A 21,618-nucleotide genomic window follows, 5' to 3' on the forward strand; every position below is an offset into this window, starting at 1 on the left:
GTGTGCCTTTAGGCCTATATAATATTTTTTTTGTTCTTTGAATTAGTCAATTATTTTAAATAAAATAAAATGCATCCATTATTTCATTATTAAATAATGATTTAATTTCTATAGGCTATATATATATTTTTTTTAAATAGAGTCGGCTCTTCAGATATGCGAGCCAGCTCTCGTCGTTCACCTACAAGAGCCGGCTCTTAGAGGGGTCGGGCTCAATCGCGAAACGACCCATCATGGAATAAGTTAACTGAAGTTCAATCAAGACGAGCCGAGATGGATCAGCGCCTGAATCGACGATCTCAGGTAACCAGTTTTATTTGTTTTTGATGTTCAAATATGTCAAATGTATCTTAGAAAATGTCTGGGAAGAGGGCGATTGGGATTATCTTACATATAATTACCTAGACCTGTCAAACCACATTGTTCACACTACGTGCCATGCCCATTGAAAGTGAGATTTTTTAGATTTAAAAAAAAAACCGTGCGTGATTGATTATAACACTCAACGCTGCAATCCGCGATAAAGAAAATCTATTGCAGATGACACTTTTCATTAATTTCACGTCATTTCATTCGTGACAGCCATAGATAACATAATTTTACTGGGGCTTTTTGCCCCCTTATCTTAGATTCCCCCCCCTAAATATTTGTTTCAGATTTGAATATAGCAGTTGATCTCGCTACGTACTTAATGTTTAATCACTGGTGTGATTGCACGAGACAATGTGTTAATTATCAGACTAAAATACTATTTTTGCCTTTTGGAATCGGCCTTTCCAAATATATTTGGCTAAAAAATCTCACTTTCAATGAGCATGGCACGTAGTGTGAACAATGTGGTTGACAGTCTAGGTAATTTATATGTAAGATAATCCAACCGCCCTCTTTCCAGACATTTCTAAGATACATTTGACATTTAACATCAAAAAAAATAAAATAAAACTGGTTACCTGAGATCGTCGATTGGCGGATCCATCTCGGCTCGTCTTGATTGAACTTCAGTGAACTTAATCCATGTGCGGTTCAATATCAACCAATAAGATTCCATGTACGATGTCACGTTTTCATTGGTCAGTCGTTGGAGCCTATTTCTGATTGGTTGTTGCCGTTTTGACAGCGTTTATGCCAAGTGCAAAGAGAAAGAAATCGAAGAGAAGAGTACTTGGCCATGTGCGAACGCACGGGACACAGTCTAAGCACATACACGCTTACTTTAAAGGTGCCATGTGTAAAAATTGAGGTAAAAATATCCAAAAAATGACCTACACACATCAAAAGAATGAGAAGAAATAAGGGCGATGATGTCATGTAAAAAAATGTCAAGTTATAGTGCTGCAGAGATATCAACCTTAATTAGCATTAGCATTACTAGCCACGGCCCGACAGGTGTCGTGTAATACCAGTTTCGGCCATGGGAGGGGGTATGCGGGCAATATACCCACCAGCCAACCTGCAATACACGAATAACTCGCACGGCTTGTGGGCGTACTTGAACCTGATGTCAAGCAACCGCGCTCGGAATCACAAAGAATCAAAATCCGACTAAGAAAAGGAGCCGAAACAGAGTAAACATCGGCACTGCTTTCCATCGCTGGAGGACAACACACTGATGGACTTGAAAAGAAATGAGCTTCGACTCCGAACTTGCAACATTTTCTTTTGGATTGGTAAGTAAGATGCTGTTAGTATTTCGCTAGAAGTTTGTTTTATATGTTGCGTATTTTTTTTTTCGGAAGTTATAACATAGAAATGTATCGAAGGCTGTTCGATGGCTAACCGTAGCTGCGTTTGATAGTTAGCTAGCTATAACTTACCCACAGATCCGATCCGGGTTTTTCACCTGTTATCTACCCAAGGCCCGTCTCTACCAAGCTGATGCTAAAATGTAACATTACCCTAAGAAGCTTGAAATGTCTTCGATGATAATGAACCAGAGAGAGAGAGAGAGAGAGAGAGAGAGAGACAGAGAGAGCGCCCCGGCCGCGCGCTCGCTCACTATATTCAGAGCGGTCAAGTTTTTGAAAGCGTGTGAAAAGAGTCAATTGCGTGTGTCTCACGGTGAATGCTTGAGAGTTGGCAGCTCTGGTTGTACGTTGGGTTGGCGCTAGCTTGGTCAACATCACTGTTCTGATGTTGACAGAATGCTGTCTGTCAAATTAATTTAATTCAAATAATGTGTATATACAATTCAAAATGTAATATGAACAAAACGAATATGAACATATTCACTGGTAAAGGTAAAGGGGAGTCGCTTGAAGATGTCATGTTTCCAAAATCACTTGACATCACCCAACGTTCCTCCGGAGGCAAAACGTCCTTTTGGCTTCGGCTATGGCTCTAGGGTTGTTGGTGAAGGTAGGGGCGGAGCATAGAGACTATGCCGTTTCCTTTCGTTTGTTACTCTAGAGTAGACCAGTTCACTTTATTGGCATATTGCCCCCATCTGGTATGGAATGTGGAGTATGACTTAATTTTCATTCCATACACAAAAAATACACACTTCAACTTTAAGAAAAGAAGAGATACTCCACTACACCAAACAACACTTAAAAAATGCAGGCATACTCTCTGAGCGAGCCCAGAGAAAATTCTTACAAGAGCAACGTGTATCTGAGAGCGCGCGCCCAGTTCCCGCACGCGAGCAGAGAGATTTGCGCTCTGCACATTATATTCATGTACTTTCGCGCTACAATAATGCGCTCTCGACATTTGACAGGGAAATAACGCCATACTCTTCAAGAGCGCACAGTAACTGAGGTTTAAAACTGTTCAAAGAAAAGGCTCAATAAACTAACACACAGATTTAATACACTACGTATTAACATCTCTTCCCTTTGTACTAGTGATGTCCGGTTCGCGAATGAAACATTTGATTTAAGCGGTTCTTCTTAGTGAACCGGTTGAACCAGTTCACCAAATATGACTGAATCGTTTGAAACGGTTCGCGTCTCCAATAAGCATTAATCCACAAATTACTTAAGTTATTCACTTTTTTAACATGGATGACATACCCTCTGAGTAGAAATAAACCAATATCCCAGAGTAATTCATTTACTCAGACAGTGCACTGACTGAACTGCTGTGAAGAGAGAACTGAAGATAAACTCGAGCAGAGCAGCTTGTGTGTTGTAACTGTTCTATGTGGACTCGGAGGACTGCGCAGCCTGCACACTGTGACTCCGTGTTGTTTCAAGCTCATCATTCTGTGCACGGGATGTGCAGAAACGCTCTGTGACACTCTATACTGGTGCCTTTAGTAATATAATACTTTTCTGCGCAAAGATTATTAAAAGTCTTTCTTGTTCTGTCCTATCTATCACATGTTGCTGCCTTTATTACTGTGCTATACGTTTAAAATAAACCTTTTAGGTTTCTATATAAATGTATATACTTGTTTTTTCATGAATGTATTTTACAATACAAAGAGCCATGTGTAAAATTTTACCAGATTTTAGACATTCACTTTTATTTGTAAATAAAATATTTCACTAGATTTTATAAAACTATTGTGCACCCGTGATTTCTCTAGAGTATCTTTTTCTGATGAACTATCCACTAACCTAGTTTATAATAGTATTTTTGTCATAGATTATGATTATATATTTTTTCATTTGTTAATTTTCATTCAAATAAAGTTGACTATATGTAGTAGATTGTGTTAACACACAAAAGAGTGACGATCAAGTCAACACAGAGAAGTATAGAAATTCTACATTATTAAAAAAAACTGCGCTGGCATCGGATCGGATCGGATCGGTATCGTCAGATACTCAGAATTTTCGGTATCAGATCGGATCGGTTCTGAAAAAATGGTATCGTTGCATCCCTAACAGGCACCAGTCTTAAACTGTTCTACATAAGCGAAGAGTCCATTGACAGGCCAATGAAGGACATGCCAGCCAGCATTCCCCAAGTCCCATCAACAATGAGAATACACCAGGTTGTCACTACATTTCCTGGGCATATGTTGTACCGGGACGTGAGCTGCATGTGCACTGTAGACAAGATTCTACAGTGAACATGCTATAACACAAAGGCATTCAGCTTCAACACACCAAGCACACCAACGTCAGAAGAGATCGAATGGGGTCCAGAAGTCATTCAAAAGTGGTGCGTCATAAAATATGATGAAGACATCTACCCAGGCATCATCACAGCCATTGATGAGGTTCAAGTGCGAGTGAGATGCATGCACCGTGTGGGAGTGAACCGATTCTTCTGGCCCACCAGAGAAGACATGATCTGGTATTTGTTCGATGTTGTCATTTGTTTCATTCCACCTCCTCAACCTGTAACCACCCGTCACCATGAGATCCAAAAAGACATTTGGGCAAAGCTTGTGGAGTATAAGGATTAGAAAATAATTATCTTGAATTTCATTTTACCATATTAGTAGTACCATTACAATTTTCTTTTCACTGCTGTCTGTGTTTGTGCCATTCTAGTTGTTTATTGTTATTGTATCTGGCCATGTTATTGTTAAATGAATTGTTAAATGACACATGTTTTTATATTGAAATAAAATGAAATTAGTTTATTGATTTAAAAAGATATTGGACTATATCATTTGTCAGTCATATTCTAACGAATTAGGTCCTTATTATATGTCCTTGGCTTAACTTTACCATAGTCTAATATTACATTAACATAAAAATTATAATAATAATTTAAAATAGGAATGCTTGTCAAAACTTAAATAAAGAACACAAAACATAACTGTTCTGCATCAACGAAATCCATAAAGTCAGTCCTGTCACACAGGAAATTATGTTATAAAAATTTAATATTAGAGGAAATATTGTGTATGAAGGTGGGAGTATATATCCACTACTATTATTTAATAAGAGATTTTTTTCATCCAAGATTTGTACAAGTGTAAATGTACATTTCTGGTAGAATGTCCCATATATATATATATATATATATATATATATATATATATATATATATATATATATATATATATAGGCCTATATATGTAATGACTGTTTAATAACGATAGCATGCAGTAAGAGCCTTTGTGTAAAGGTCTTTCTTTTAATTTTTGATGCGTAGACTGTAGCCTAAGACTTTCCCACGTTTTGAAATTAACTCACTGTAAATTTTCTAATGGTTTGTAAGGATGTAACAATGTTATATTATAATGTTATTGTTGTTTTACTTCATCCTTTCATCTCCGTTTACAAACCAACATTTTACAATTACAGTCAGTTTGCAATCCGTCCCTTTGCGCCACCTGGCGCTAGTTTCGTGAATGATTTTAACACACGACTGGCAGTAGATACAGGCGGTGGTATTACCCATTCTGGTTGTCCAACTACTGTATATATATAATTACACTGTAACAAGGAAACCTTAAAATAAAGTGTAACCGTGTTTAGTTATAAGTAGTTTGCTGTTACAAAAAAAAAAAAAAAACACAATTGCAATTGGCATATTGATTCTACAAAAACCTATTAACAATTAAACAATAAGCACTTTTTTCGAAACCCAGGCCAGCTTTCGAAATTTAATTTACCCACTGTGTTATTTATTCTCTGAAAATAATGCTCATTAAATGCTCACAACATTTTCATAGTATAGTCTCACTTTTAACATAAATATCCACAGTTTACAGAAGCCCTGTTCATGTTTGCTTAGACTTGTTGCAGTACAACTTTAAGTTAATCACATTTTAAAAGTCCATCTGCTGTTAACAACATAGGGATGGTGCGACAGTAAGAAAATTTCTTGATCACATAGGAATCAGTGGATGTGCACAGAGCAAATAATGTATTCTTCATCAAATTATAATTTTAACATTTTTCAGAGACTCTGATTCTCCCACTGGCAGTAGTAGTTGTGGTGATCTTTCTGATGATTGCAAGAACTCGCAGATGTTATTTCATAAAGCATCATAAATTCCACTGTAAGTAAATGTGTTTTCCAATATAATTTTAAAAGTGCATTTTTCTTCATGTATTTAAAGGGATAGTTCAACCAAAAATTGTGTCATTAATTACTCACCCTCATGTTGTTCCACACCTCCTTCGTTCATCTTCGGAACACAAATGAAAATATATATTTTTTTCACATTCAAGATCCAGAATGTTAGCAAAGATATCATTAAAGTACTCCATGTGACTTCAGTGGTTTAACCTCAATTTCATGAAGCAACACATACTTTGTTTGAGCAAAAATGCAGCAATACAAGTACTTTTTGTTTGAGCAAAAAGGCATACTTTACCACTGTGAACGCACTGTTTTTTGGGGTGGGGTGGGGTGGGGTGGGGGGGTGGATGGACAATATATTTTCACAGGACCGCTTTCGTTGTTGAGTCAACAAAACATGCATGCATCATAGTTACTTTCCAGAGGTTGAAAGTAACTAATTACATTTAATCGCATTACTTTAATTGAGTAGCTTTTTTGTGTACTTTTACTTTTTAAAGTTACTTTTAAAATCTGAAATTTATTTTAGTTAAGTATATTTTGTTTTAAGTATTGTACTTCGCTACATTTTAAAAGTTACTGACTAAAAAAAACTAAAAAAATAAAAATTAAATAAAAAATTGTGCCCTGGAAACAATCTATTGAGTTTATGAATGCAATGTCAAATCAGAAATGTTTTGATTCGTCACTACGGAGAACATCAGAGTTGTTCAAGTGTGCGCACACATTGACTGAATTCTGTCTCTGCATTCGTGAATTCTGTCATAATCATAAACAACAAAGTGCAAAATAAATGTAAGTGATTGATTTGCTTCAGTGATTATGGGAATTTCTAGCTCACGTTAGACTGAACTCATGCACCACTTAAGTGTCCTTTGCTTGCTTTCTTTGTGTAATTTATAAAAATAATTGTTTTGTTTTCCATGCTAATGAAATAACCAATCTGAAGTCTTGATTTTCTAATCCTTAAAAAGCAATTAAAAAATTAATAAACCATTCTTAGCTTGTTTTGTAGATTGCCAGAATATAATTTGCTTTTCTGCTTACTTAAAGTGGAATGTTCTGCATTAAAATGACACATACCTCCCTAAATGTTATAAATGACGTGTGTCAACATGTTTTATTTTATTATTGGAGTTTTATTAGTAAAGGTGTTCCTTTAATTAAAAACAATTTGTTTGCCCCCCTCCCACTGTTAAAATGTAACTAAGTAACTTTTACTCTGAGTAAATTTTAAATGAGCTACTTTTTACTTTTACTTGAGTAGATTTTTAGACTGGTACTTTTACTTGTATTTAAGTAAAATTTAATTAACATAGTAGTAATTTTGAGTAGAATATTTAAGTACTCTTTCCACCTCTGGTTGCAGGTCAATATTTTCCTAAAGGGACCCAAAAATGAAAATTTGGTCATTAATTACTTACCCTCATGTCGTTTCAAACCCGTAAGACCACCGTTCATCTTTGTAACACAAATTAGGATATTTTGATGAAATCTGAGAGCTCTATGACGCTCCTATAGACAGCAAGGGTACTACCACAATCAACATCCAGAAACATAGCAAGGAGATCGGTAAAATAATCAATGTAACATCAGGGGTTGAACCGTAATATTATGAAACTACAAGAACAATGTACGCTGTTTGCTTTCAGTGGATACTCTCCAAAATGATGCTGTGGTGATGCGGATGAGACGAATTGTTGAATAAAGTCATATTTTTTTTCTTTTGAGCACAAAGTATTCTCGTAGTTTCATAATATTACGGTTCAACCCCTGATTTTACATTGATTATTTTACTGATCTCCTTGCTATGTTTCTGGACGTTGATCATGTAAGGAACCTTGCTGTCTACGGGAGGGTCATAGAGCTCTCAGAATGCATCCAAAATATTTTTAATTTGTGTTCCGAAAATGAACGGAGGTCGTATGGGTTTGGAACGACATGAGGGTGAACAATTAATGACAGAATTTTCATTTTTGGGTGAAATAACCCTTTAAAGTTGTTTTACACACACACACACACACACACACACACACACACACACACACACACACACACACATATATATATATATATATATATATATATATATGTGTGTGTGTGCAAACAAAGCACTTGTGTCACTTCATAAAATTGAGATTGAACCACTGGAGTCACATGGATTAATTTAATGAGGTTTTTCCTACCATTCTGGATCTTGGTTGTGGTAGTTGCATTGCTCCCAGTGGGGGGAGAAAACGCTCTCGGATTCAATCAAAAATATCTTAAATTGTGTTCTGGAGATGAATGAAGGACATAAAGGTGGAAAGACATGAGGGTGAGTAATTAACAAGAGAATTTTAATTTTCCGGTGAACCATCTATCCTTTTAACTTGTTCTAGTGTTAGTATCCATCCTCCAATGTTCGAACACTCTTGTGAAAAACCAAAGTAACATAATGTTCCCTTTTGAAAGGGAACTCCACGCTGCGTCCTCTAGAGGGCGCTATGGGAACGCTGTCAGCGTGACCCGTGTCTGAAGCATGAATGAAAAAACGACATTGAACTTGACATTGGCAGGCGGGAGCCTATGACGTAAGCTAATGAGCGACTGCGGATATAAAAGGGCACTTGTAGGACACATCATCCTCTTTTTTGTCTTCAAGCCTTGTGTACTAAGCATGTGCGTTTAACTCACGAGGGAGTAGGATGTGCTCACTGTTGCATTCGCGGAACTACTAGAGCAGAGGTCTGTACTCAAGTTTTTGCCAGCGTTTGCACGAGTGTTTGCCTCTCGGTGGAGTTGAACAAGCTTAATGCGATGCATTCGCGGCGGTTTCTGTTCTCGCCTGATTCTTGAGGGAATTAAGTGTTTGATCAGAATGTATGGCTCTCAGGGGAGATAGCCACGCTGCGAGAGGTGATTGCATTGAGAATGCCTGATTCTTTTGAAAATTTAGCGCCTCTCACCCGCGTTTCGGGTCTCGCGGCTGCCGAGGCAGTTAATCAGGCCGCTCACGGGTATTGTAGGCAGGGCATGGAAGGAATCTGACGTGGAATGCTTTTTTCTTCCAGAACTCCTTTTGTATAGATTTATAGAATAGGAACAGTGTATAATGTGGGTTTTCTACATTATTGGTGAAGGAGGCTCCTGACTTGAAAAAAAAAAGGCAAGTTTTTTTGAGTTGTTAGGCTCTTGTTTGAGCCTCCTCTGAGCCTCCTCATCTTCTCAGCCCAGGTTGTGAGGCTCTTTGTGAGCCTCCCTGATCAGCAGTTCTTGAGGGGGCTATGCTGAGATCACAGTTCCTGGCTCTCTCAACGGAGCTCTGTGGAGCCGCTTAGACAGAACTATTAGTATGTAGGCTCTATGTGAGCCTCACTAACTGCATCTAGCATTGAGTAGTCAGGTCCTCTCTCGTTTAGAGAGACGTTACGTTGAGACCTCCACTCTTAAGAGCTCCTCAACTAGGTTGGGTGTTGGTAGGCTTCCTCTCGTTTAAGAGTGTTATCCTGCTGAACCCTCCGCTCTCCATAGCTCCGCTTAGACAGCACTATTGGTTTGTAGGCTCCTTTTTTGTGAGCCTCACTAACTGTCTTTAGCTCTGAGTGTTGTCAGGCCTCCTCTCACTCCTGAGGGTCGTCATGCTGAGGCCTCCACTCTTAAGAGCTCAAACTAGGATTGAGTGTGTAGGTTTCCTCTCATTTAAGAGAGTCATTCTGCTGAAGCCTCCACTGTCCATAGCTCCGCTTGGACAGTACTTTTTGTAGGTAGGCTCCTCTTCTTTGGGGAGCCTCACTAACTTTCTTTAGCGCTGAGTGAAGTCAGGTCTCCTCTCGTTCTAGAGAGTCATCATACTGAGGCCCTCCACTTTTAAGAGCTTCTCTAGGAGGGTTGAGTGTTAGGCTTCCTCTCATTTAAGAGAGTCATCCTGTTGAAGCCTTCGCTCTTTAGAGCTCCGTCAGGAGCAGTGATATGAGTTTGTAGGCTCTTTTTTGAGCCTCGCTTACTGCCTCTGGCGCTGAGTGTGGCCAGGTCTCCTATCGCTTTAGAGAGTAGTCATGCTCAGGCCTCCACTCTTAAGAGCTCCCCTGCCAGGGTTGAGCATTGTAGGTTTCCTCTCGTTTTGAGAGTCATTCTGCTGAAGCCTCCGCTCCCCAGAGCTCTGCCTAGGCAGTAGAGGGGTGTAGGCTCTTCTATTTTGAGCCTCAGTAACTGCCTTTGACGTTGAGTGTGGCTAGGCTGAGGCCTCCACTCTTAAGAGCTCAAACTAGGGTCGAGTGTGTAGGTTTCCTCTCATTTAAGAGAGTCATTCTGCTGAAGCCTCCATTCTCCATAGCTCCGCTTGGACAGTACTTTTGTAGGTTGGGGAGCCTCGCTAACTGTCTTTAGCGCTGAGTGTAGTCAAGTCTCCTCTCATTCTAGAGAGTCTTCATGCTGAGGCCTCCACTCTTAAGAGCTTCTCTAAGAGGGTTGAGTGTTAGGCTTCCTCTCGTTTAAGAGAGTCATCCTGCTGAAGCCTTTGCTCTTTAGAGCTCCGTCAGGGGCAGTGATATGAGTTTGTAGGCTCTTTTTTGAGCCTCGCTTACTGCCTCTGGCGCTGAGTGTAGCCAGGTCTCCTATCGCTTTAGAGAGTAGTCATGCTCAGGCCTCCACTCTTAAGAGCCCCCCTACCAGGATTGAGCATGGTAGGTTTCCTCTCATGTAGAGAGTCATTCTGTGAAGCCTCCGCTCTCCTTAGCTCCGCTTGAACCGTAATATTGGTAGGTAGGCTCCTCTTTTGTGAGCCTCGCCAACTGACTTTAGTGTTGAGTGTTGTCAGGCCTCCTCTCACTCTAGAGAGTTGTCATGCTCAGGCCTCCACTCTTAAGAGCTTCTCTAAGAGGGTTGAGCAAGGTAGGCTTCCTCTCATTTTGAGAGTCATTCTGCTGAAGCCTCCGCTCCCCAGAGCTAAAATCCACATAGTGGTAATTGTGCACGCTAGAACCTTTGCACACTTCTAAAATCCACATGTGGGGTCAGTGCGCAGAGCATCGCTCCCCTCAGCATTGAGGGTTATGGTGAGCAGGGTGCTCCTGTTGACTTCCTCTCTGTTAGGGGAGTCATGCTGCATGGAGCCTCCGCTCCCCAGAGCTCTGCTTAAAACAGTACTATTGGTATGTAGGCTCCTTTTTCTGTGAGCCTCACTGACTGTCTTTAGCACTGAGTGTAGTCAGGCTGTTATGCTGAGGCCTCCACTCTTAAGAGCTCCCCTGCAGGGTTGAGCGTCGTAGGTTTCCTCTCATTTTAAAGAGTCATTTTGCTGAAGCCTCCACTCCCCAGAGCTCCGCCTAGGCAGTAGTCACTACCTGCCGCTGGCATGGAGTGTAGCTGGGTCTCCTCTCGCTTTAGAGATTTGTTAAATACTGAGACCTCCACTCTTAAAGCTCCAGTCTTGGACGGTGAGTTAGTCTATGATGATTGAGTGTGAGCCTGCCGTAAAGCCTAGCGTTTCGCTAGTAGGGATGCTGTTAATAAAGTCCTGACTTGGGGAAATGGTTACCTAGGCACTTTTCCCTCAGCATGGCGGTGTTGGTATACCATTCCCATAGCGCCCTTTAGAGGACGCAGCGTGGGGTTCCCTTTCGAATGGGAACGTCTCAGGTTACGCATGTAACCATGGTTCCCTGAGAATAGGGAACGAGAATAGGGAACGAGACACTGTGTCTCTGTGCCACGCTTCGGCATCATGCCGTGTCTCCTCAGACAAAAAAGAGGATGATGTGTGTGCCCTTTTATATCTGCAGTCACTCATTAGCTTACGTCATAGGCTTCCGCCTGCCAATGTCAAGGTTAATTGTCGTTTTTTCATTCATGCTTCAGACACGGGTCACGCTGACAGCGTTCCCATAGCGCCCTCTAGAGGACGCAGCATCTCGTTCCCTATTCTCAGGGGACGTTTTCTACTTTATAACATCTGAGCAGAACTGTAAACGCATATTCTAGAATGTGTGCTTTAATACTTTTTTTTTTATATTTTCATCTGTAGGGTCAATGGTCATACTCATTTTCGTACTTCTGGAAAGTGGAGTAATGGTTTATCATCACTACAGTGTATTAGAGCATGAAAAAGGTGATGATCCGACGGTAACAGCTCGCCTCTCAGCTTGTCTAACAGACATTTCTTGCTGGATGAAGGACCATCACCTTCATTTCAACCTTGCCAAGACAGAACTGCTTGTGGTTCCAGCAAACCCGGTTTCATCACAATTTCACCATCAAATTAAGCACATCAACCATAACTCCTTCAAAAACAGCCAGAAACCTTGGAGTTATGATTGATGAACATGCTGCACAACTCCTTGTTCAAGCTCCTGTTCTGTCCAGGCTGTACTATTGCAATGCTCTCTCTTGGCAGGTATTCCAGCCAGTTCTATCAAACCTTTACAATTAATCCAGAATTCAGCAGCAAGATTAATTTTTAATGAGCCAAAAAGAATACAAGTCACACCTCTGTTTATCAATTTGCACTGGCTACCAGTAGCTGCTCGCATAAAATTCAAGGCATTGATGTTTGCCTACAAAACCACCATTGGCTCTGCTCAGACTTATGTGCCCTCTAGAAGCTTGCATTCTGCAAGTGAACCCCACAGAAGTACAAAGTCACTTTTACGGACTTTTAAATTAAATGTTCCCTCCTGGTGGAATGACCTGCCCAACTCAATCCGAGCAGCTGAGTCCTTAGGCATCTTCAAGAATCGGCTTAAAACACATCTCTTCCATCTTTATTTGACCCTCTAACTTTAGCACTCACTATTCTAATTCTATTCTTAAAAAAAAAATCTAACTAGCTTTCTAATCTTTATTCCATCTGTTTTATTTTCATTTATTCTACAATTAATAAAAAAAAGACCTCTAACACTAGCTTGCTCTATTCTTTTTCTATTCTATCTGTTTTCTTTTTATTTATTATATTATTTAAAAGCCCTTGCTATGTGTACTGCGTTAAGCTAACTGAGACTTGTTATAGCACTTATATATCATTGCTCTTTTGTTGTTTTTGATTGCTTCCATTGTCCTCATTTGTAAGTCGCTTTGGATAAAAGCGTCTGCTAAATGACTAAATGTAAGTGTAAATAGGTATATTTTATTACTTTATTTATATTAACTTGTATGTCAATAACAAAATGATTTATTCATTTTTACAATTATCCAGATATTTTATGCTATTTATATTTAGAAGCTATTGATGCTTGCCCAGAACTCTTCCTATGGCCAAAAACAAATAATTTATATAGATAGATAGATAGTCAAAGGAAAAAGTATGTGAAACATTGGATTTACCTGGATTTCTGCATTAAAATAGTCTAAATTGGTATTTTCGTGGTGTAGATCATATCTCGGTGACGCTCTGCCAAAAGCTACAGCTCAAGAAGGAACCCTGCACATCTGAGTACTTCATCCAGTCAATAATCGTTAAACCACTGGGGAGAGTTATCATTAAAGGGGTAATATGGTGTTGCTAAAAAGAACATTGTGTTGTGTATTTGGTGTAATGCAGTGTTTTTGTGGTTTAAGGTTTAAAAAAAACACAGAGGTGTGCTCTGATTGGCCAGCTATCCAATGCATTGTGATTGGCTGAATACCTCAAGCATGTGACTGAAATGTTTTTCCCCTTACCATACTGTGATGTGTGTTCCGGCATGACGAGACAAAACCAATAAAACCCATTACAAACGAGGCATTTGTTGCATCCATTGGGGACATAATTACTGATTATAATCACCTCTACTCTCAAAATACCCCCTCCGTTGCGTATTACGCAGTGTAAACATAAAAACAAGTCTCAAATCCTTAAAATATAAAAAAAAAAAAACAACACCTACTCAACAATCATTGAAAAATCATTGGCAAAAAATATGAAAAAATACAAAAAACGTTCTACAGGCTGTGAGTCAGAAGCACCAGGCTGTCCTTGCAAAGCTGGAACTGCCACACTTACGTACCAACATCTCAACAGATTTGGCACTTGACACCCTCAGACCAATCGTGTCTTCTCGCTCATCCAGGAAACGTTGTGGTGGCCAAAGATGAGAAATGACATCATATAATTTGTCCAAGGCTGAGGAGCACCCTGGCAAAGACACATCGCCACCTACTAAGAAAGATTGTCCGGTGACATGTTCCACAGAGACCATGGTCACATCTGGGAGTGTAATTTATGACTGATCTGCCAGCCTCCAATTATTCCACTTGCATTCTAGTCATTGTCAATTATCCCTTTGAAAGGCTTGCCCAAATCAATGGAAATGGCTGAATTACTCTTCAATAATTTTTTTTTCAGGAACTTTGGTTTGCCAGATGATATTGTCTTGGATAGAGGACCACAGTTTTTATCCCAAGTCTGGAAGGCCTTATTTTCACTCCGGGGTATGACTGTCTGGTTATCGTCTGGTTACCACCCTCAGACAAACGGAGAGGAAAATCCAAGAACGTGCATGCTTTATTCACACCTTCTGACACAGCCACTAGAACTCCTGGCATGGACTGAATATGCCCAGAATTTAGGATGTGCTTACCTTGCAAGAAACTCAGCCCCAGATACATTGGACCTTTTACCATGTTGGAAGAGGTCAACCTGGAGACATAAAATTTAACTATGCTTCAGAATTTATCCAACATTTCACGTGTCACTCCTCAAAGCCTTTCACCCATCTCTTTTTTGATTCCTCTACAGTGCCTGGCCCAGCAGAAGAACCCCCCTCAGACTACATTTTCCATCATCCTCTCTGGCACTTAATTAAATAAATCTGGAATTCATCTACTCTCATCTCCAGCACTATATAGAGCACACACACTCCCTCAGTCTTTGTCCTGTCTCGTCTGATCCCTCAGACTACTTACCTTGCTACTTACCTGCTTGATGTTCTCAAGTCTTCTAGCCATCATGCTATCCAAGTCATCTTCCAATCATCCTTCATCTCAATGTTACTTCCCCAAGTGTGCCTGCTCCATAAATTCTGTAAGATAAAGAATTAAAAGTTAACAATAACAATATATCTAATCTAGTGACGTTCTCAAGAATCTTCACTCACCTGTTTATGCATTGTGTTCCTGTCATATCTACAAATAAACCTACTTGAGTTTTACCTCAGTTCTGGTCATTGTGTCCAAGCCTATATGTGATATACAGTGCAGAGCATAAATGAGTACACCCCCCCCCGAAAAATATATGAAAACGTATACTTCTTTGACCCTTCTTTGCATGGAGTGTTCAAGTTCATGACAAATTGTCACATCTGTCCTGTTTAACTCCTGGATGATGAGCTCCTCAAATCCACTTGTCTTTAATGGGGAGTGTTACTCAACTCGTCTCTACAGAATCTTCCACAGATGCTCAAGACAATAGTGTTAAGATTGGGTGAAATACATGTCCACAAAAGAGTTTTCACCTTGGGAGAATGTTTCACTGTGAAAACCAGGAACTTCTCACTGTACTCCTCTAGCAACACTGCTGTTAGATCCAAAATGACTGACTTTGTCTCATGAGAATTGAACATGGATTCCCAGAAGTCTACACTCTATGGGCCCTATTTTAACAATCTAAATGCAAAGTGTAAAGCGCACGGCACAAGGTGCACTCAGGGCATGTCCAAATCCACTTTTGCTATTTTAACGACAGAAAAACGGTTGGTGAGCCCAGGCGCATGGTCTAAACGGGTTGTCCCTATTCTCTTAATGAGTAATGGATGTTTTTTGGGTGTAACATACAATAAACCAATCAGAGTCTCATCTTCCATTCCCTTTAAGAGCCAGTTGCGCTCGTGCCATGACGGATTTGCTATTTACACAGTGGAATTTGGCAAGTGCAAAGACCGAACGCGTCTCCGAGATGAAACAGAGCTGCTCATGTGCGAGCAAATAGATATCCTAATTCTGATACATGCGATGACTATCCATTATGACATGTAGGCATTTTTATATTTAACCCTCTGGAGTCGATTAACGCGTATACGCGTTTTGGGGTATTTTCTCCTGATAACCCCGAAAAGAACTTAAATTACACTTTCAGTTTTGATCGTACAGATAAGAGCAATACATCAATCGAATCTGTAAAGGGTCTACTTTTTTTTGTATACAGACATAATAACAACAAAACTGTGTGCACTTATAAAATAAAGATAACAAACAAGGAGTGCTGTCTGCAGCCTTTGTCTGCGCTGATCTTCAGATACAAATGCGTCATTAAAATGAACTGTAACTCAGTGAATACTCAACGAAGAGACATGAGAGAGATATCTATAGAAAACCTGACATGTCTACTTTTAAACTAAACGAGTGCTGCTGAAAACAAATATTCTGTGATAAAGTAATCCATATGAAAACAACGCGATGTCTGTTTTTCACGTCTTCCTTCATTATCTTCTAATGCGACCACGCCCCCGCGCCGAGCGCGCTTTTTGAGATTCAAATGTTTCACTGAAGCGCGCGGCTTTTGAATACGCCCACACAACAGAAGACAACAGCGAGACTGTTCTTCAAGTTTTTTTTTTATTTTACTGTTTGCTTCGCGATGAGAGGAATAAGACATAATTCACCCCAAAAAGATGTGATGTGGTTGAGACTTGTTCCAAAGACTTTTTCCAAACTATAATTCCTGACTAAATGTATAATCAAGTGAAATATTATGAAGTTTCAATAACAATATACACTACTATACCATTCAAAAGCTTGATGTACATAATATAAATGTAACAATAAATGTAACTGTAACAAATGTAACAATCATTGCTGTTCTTTCAATTTATCCCCCCTAAAAAACCTAAAAAAAATATTCTCAGCTCTTTTCAACATTAATAATAATAATAATAATAATGATAATAATAACAATAAATGTTTTTTTTGTAGAAAATAAGATTGTTTAAAGGATTTCTGAAGGATTGTGTGACTGGAGTAATGATGCAAAAAATTAAATTTGAAAGTCAGCTTTGATTGATCCTAATAAACTGTTTAACTGCACTCACAAGTGAATATTAAATTATGTTGTGGGATAATTAAATATATTCTAAATAAACTACAAACATAAAATCATATACATTTATTTTGTCCTCACATTCTTTCTTGTAACTCATCCCTCTCAGTGACACAGCTGACTGAATGGCTCATTATGCAGCTCATTATGCAGGCCTTTGTCTTCTCAGGTGTGAATTCATGATAGTTGACGCCTACTCGCATATGACTTTTACCAACAAAAAGTGTCTTAGAAAATTTAAATCAATATATTGTTTTCTGTAAGTGAGTAAACAAGATGATTTTCACATAATTTAGAAAAAAAAAATTCTAGGATACAAGCTCCAGTTCTCCAAATTCCTGGGAACCAATTTTCTGTATGTGTTTTTTATTGCCTTATTCAAGTGATTTAACATTTTTAGTTTTTCACTAACCACGCATAACATTTTTTTTCTCTCAAAAAACACAATCATGTACATACATGCTGCTCACATATTATTATAGCCTAGTTTGTGCTGATTACAGTGAGATTAGACTTTAGCCATTTAGATATTTATAAGAAACTGAAAAAAGCACAAATGTCAGGGCATGACAAAACTTCTCCAGGCCCCAAAAATACCCTTAGACTCCAGAGGGTTAATTAGCCTTCAAAAAATTCTTATGCATTGCAATCCTTTAATTTTTAATATTTGGCATATTTGTGTGCTGCTGTGCGTCCCTGTGTTTAATAAGCAGCGTGTAAGCGCGTTGTGGACCCGCCTATACTAACACGCTCTTTAAATAACAAAGAAAAAACATTGCGCCAGACTTTAGACCAGGTTTGAGTTGGTCTATGGCGCAGTCTATTTTCAGCTCCTTAAAATAGCAATGCGCCAGCAATGCGCCTGAACACACCTCTTTTTTAGACCAGCATGCCCATGGGCGCACAAATGGGCGCAAATGCATTTGTTAATTAAACGACGTTGCGCTGGACGGGAAAATGCGAACGGCGCCGGACTGAAACTAGCAAACACACTTGCGCTGTGCCTTGTGTCACATTGCGCTGGGTGTATGATAGGGCCCTATAAATTTAGGCCTTGGAAAAGGCTAATTGACTTTATTGTGCTTTGGCTACAGTACATTGTTCCATTGGTAACCAATGCAACGATTTCAAAATTGGAGTAATGTGATCAAGTTTACGTTGTCCTTTGAGGAATTTAGCAGCTGCATTTTGTACTAATTGGAGACGAGCGATGGAAGATTTAGAAATGCCAAGATAAAGAGAGTTGCAGTAGTCCAAGCGAGATGTAATGAGCGTATGGATAGCAATCTTTATCAAATTTGAGACTGGTTTATGCTGGTCCTTTTGCTGGTTTATGCTGGTCCTTTTGCTGGTTTATGCTGGTCCTTTTGCTGGCTTATGCTGGTCCTTTGCTGGTTTATGCTGGTCCTTTGCTGATTTATGCTGGTCCTTTGCCAGCACATGACCAGAATAAACCAGCAAAGGACCAGAATAAACCAGCATCCCAGCATCAAAACATACCTAACCAGCATATGCTGTTTTTTTCAGCAGGGTTAGCAATCCTCTTGTACCACTGTCCTCATTAGATAGTCTTATGGTTAGAGAGTCTGACTTGTAACCCAAAGGTCATGGGTTCGTGGCTCAGGTCCGGCAGGGATTGTAGATGGGGGGAGTGAATAACCAGTGCTCTCTCTCACCCCCAATACCATGACTAAGGTGAGACCCTTGAGCAAGAAGAACCGAACCCCCAACTGATCCCCGGGTGCTGCAGCAAAAATGGCTTCCTAATGCTCCGGGTGTGTGCTCACGTTGTGTGCGTGTGTGTGTGTGTGTGTGTGCACTACTGTGTGTTCACTTGGATGGGTGAAATGCAGAGCACAAATTCTGAGTATAGGACACCATACTTGGCCACATGTCACATCATTTTCTTTTGTGCTAAGAAATAAGTCTCCTGACGATTCTCTCCCAAATTGTTCCATTGTTGTCAGCATAATATTCAGTGAGCTATATAACTCTTTTAATTGTCAAGAAATTACTTCTCTTTAAATGTTTTGGTGCAACATACTTGCTTCTTGATCAAGAACTGGTTTAAACCAGAAAAAAAGTTTTATATTTAGTGACTTTCAGGAGGGTTTACCCATTTTTGCAACACAACATTTTGTCACTTTATAAGAAAATCTTATTTTTCTGAATAATTTAGACATGCTTCTATGGTAATTGATCAAGCAGACTTGAAATTCTGAATTTTGCCCAAACTTCTGCTCTGGGTGTGTTCATGGTATGTGTGTGTGTGTACTGCTGTGTGTGTTCACTTGGGTGGGTTAAATGCAGAGCACAAATTCCATGTTTGAGTCACCACACTTGGCCACACTTCACTTCACTTCACTGAAAACATGTCATTGTTGGTGTTATTTAAGCAGAGTATTATTAGTACACAATTATGCAGGTGGTGTAAATCCAATGGTTCACATACTTTTCCTGCAACTGTAGATGTTTTTACACTATTATATTTATGCTTCATTATGCATTATATAAATACATAAATCTGATGTATTTATATTACTGTAATTTAAATGTGTGTGTGTGTGTGTGTGTGTGTGTGTGTATATATATATATATGTGTATATATATATATATATATATATATATATATATATATATATATACACAAACTCTAATTTACAGATCGTTTGGAATGGACATGTGTTGCAGCATTTGTCCAGACTCTGACAATGATGGTATCCTTCAGATGGAATGAAAATGAATTAGGAGGTAATATGTCAATCTGTTTTATGCATTAACTGTTACAAAACATACCTTTGTTATTTTCATTGAAAAAAAAAAAAATGGAAAACTTAAGGGGAATATTCCAGAAAGCAGGTTATGTGACACACATACAATAAAAAATTCTGAGTATAGGACACCATATTTAGCACAAAAGGAAAGGATGTGACGTGTGGGCAAGAAATAAGTCTCCAATCTGACGATCAGTTCTCATTCAGTATGTTTAAGGGTAATTAAACAGATAAACTCATTCAGTTCCAAAAACAGAGGTAACTCTCAGTGTATGTAAGTAGTGATAGAAACATATTCTCTGAACATTACCTGCTCCAGAGTAGCTTCTGTTTCAGGGTTAGTTTACTTCAGAGCTATCAGCGCATGCGTGACCTACTGACCAGACTCCAGTGGGCGTGACAGATTGCGCACAATATTATATATTATTACAATATAGTTATATAATATACAATATTATGGTCTATATATATATATATATATATATATATATATATATATATATATATATATATATATATATGTAAAGCACCATTATAAGTAATATATATATAATTTATGTTGATATATTTTTATTATAAAGCACTATTATAACGATATTTATTTATTCTAATATATTTATTATATTTATTTTATTGTAATCACATGGATCTGCATTAAAAAAATATCTTTTTTTGCAACGAGACATTTTCTATAATAAAAACACATAAACATCTTATCAATCAGCATTAAACAAACAATATAATTTTTTTAGCGTCTGTTTCCATGTTGACTCGTCGATACGTAGCTCTGTTGAGAATGTCTTGTGTGTTAACCGTGAACATACTTTCAGTTGACCGAACTTATTCCCGGACACGTTTTTAAAACCAGCAAACCTCAAGCAAGGATTGGGTTGATTAACCGAGAGGTCAGGGTATAGGTCGGGGCAAACCTTGTTTTCTAGAATACACCCCAGTTTTGAGTACACACAATGTTATTTGTGTTGCTGATGATAAATATTAATTCATATTAATTAAAGATAAGAAACTATTATGTATTACATTACAGGTCTCTCAAGATTTGTTATGTATATGATTGGAGCAGTTGGCCTGATATTCCTGAATTCATTTGCATTAGGAACACAACTGATCCTGAATTCACGTGAGCAAACACTATAATTGTATATTTTAAAATGTTTTTCTGTTTTTTTTTTTTTTGTTTGTTTGTTTGTTTGTTTCTTTTATCTAATTTCTAATCTAAAATTCTTATATTGTGTGTATGGGGGATATGAGGGGAACAGATAAGAATGGAAAATGTTATAAAAAGGTATATAATACAGGAAAAGTTTAATTATACCATAGCTTCCAGGGTGCCCCATTATTAGTGGGTTTATTATTTCATGTTATCTGAATTATTATCATAGTAGTGTTTTATTGTCAACATAATTCACCATTTTAACTGTGAGAATTTTTTTTACTCAGTATTGTGTCATTCTGCATATTGGGGCTTTTGGTTACTGTAGTGAGGAAACAATTCAATTTGACTGAATTTACTGAGTCTGCTGCAGATGTACAGGTTTAGATGTGTGATTACACATATTTTATTAATACAAATATTGAATTTATTGATATTTCATAGAAAAGAAAGAAAAATCTATCTTCATACTACCTTCATAAAGGGGGTTCAATTCTTATTGAATTTTGTTATAATATTTTATGATATTTAATATCAATCATAATATTTAATTTCTTGACACTCCATGGATTACTCACTTGACCTGCACTTCCCCATGAAATTATCCGAAATAGGATTCAATAACAATGGGTTGACTCAGGAGATGAGTGAGAGTTTAATCCAATAGTAAAATAAGGTTTAATGAAGACATAAAAGAACCAAGATAAACAAGGAAACAGATACAAGGGATGTCCAAGAGGATATTCCAGAAAGCA

General features: G+C 38.4%; 1 long non-coding RNA gene across 1 annotated transcript in view; it reads left to right on the top strand.

The window, feature by feature from the left end:
* LOC109078370 overlaps positions 1–20,831 on the top strand; it is a 46,909-nt gene extending 26,078 nt beyond the window's left edge. The window contains exons 2-5 of the long non-coding RNA XR_006155721.1: positions 5,810–5,908; positions 11,936–12,019; positions 19,583–19,669; positions 20,738–20,831. This is a non-coding gene — a long non-coding RNA (uncharacterized LOC109078370). The remainder of the gene's footprint in view (positions 1–5,809; positions 5,909–11,935; positions 12,020–19,582; positions 19,670–20,737) is intronic.
* Positions 20,832–21,618: the final 787 nt, after the last annotated feature.

This window comes from Cyprinus carpio, chromosome A3, assembly GCF_018340385.1.
Source record: "Cyprinus carpio isolate SPL01 chromosome A3, ASM1834038v1, whole genome shotgun sequence".
In the NCBI taxonomy this organism is placed as follows: Eukaryota; Metazoa; Chordata; class Actinopteri; order Cypriniformes; family Cyprinidae; genus Cyprinus; species Cyprinus carpio.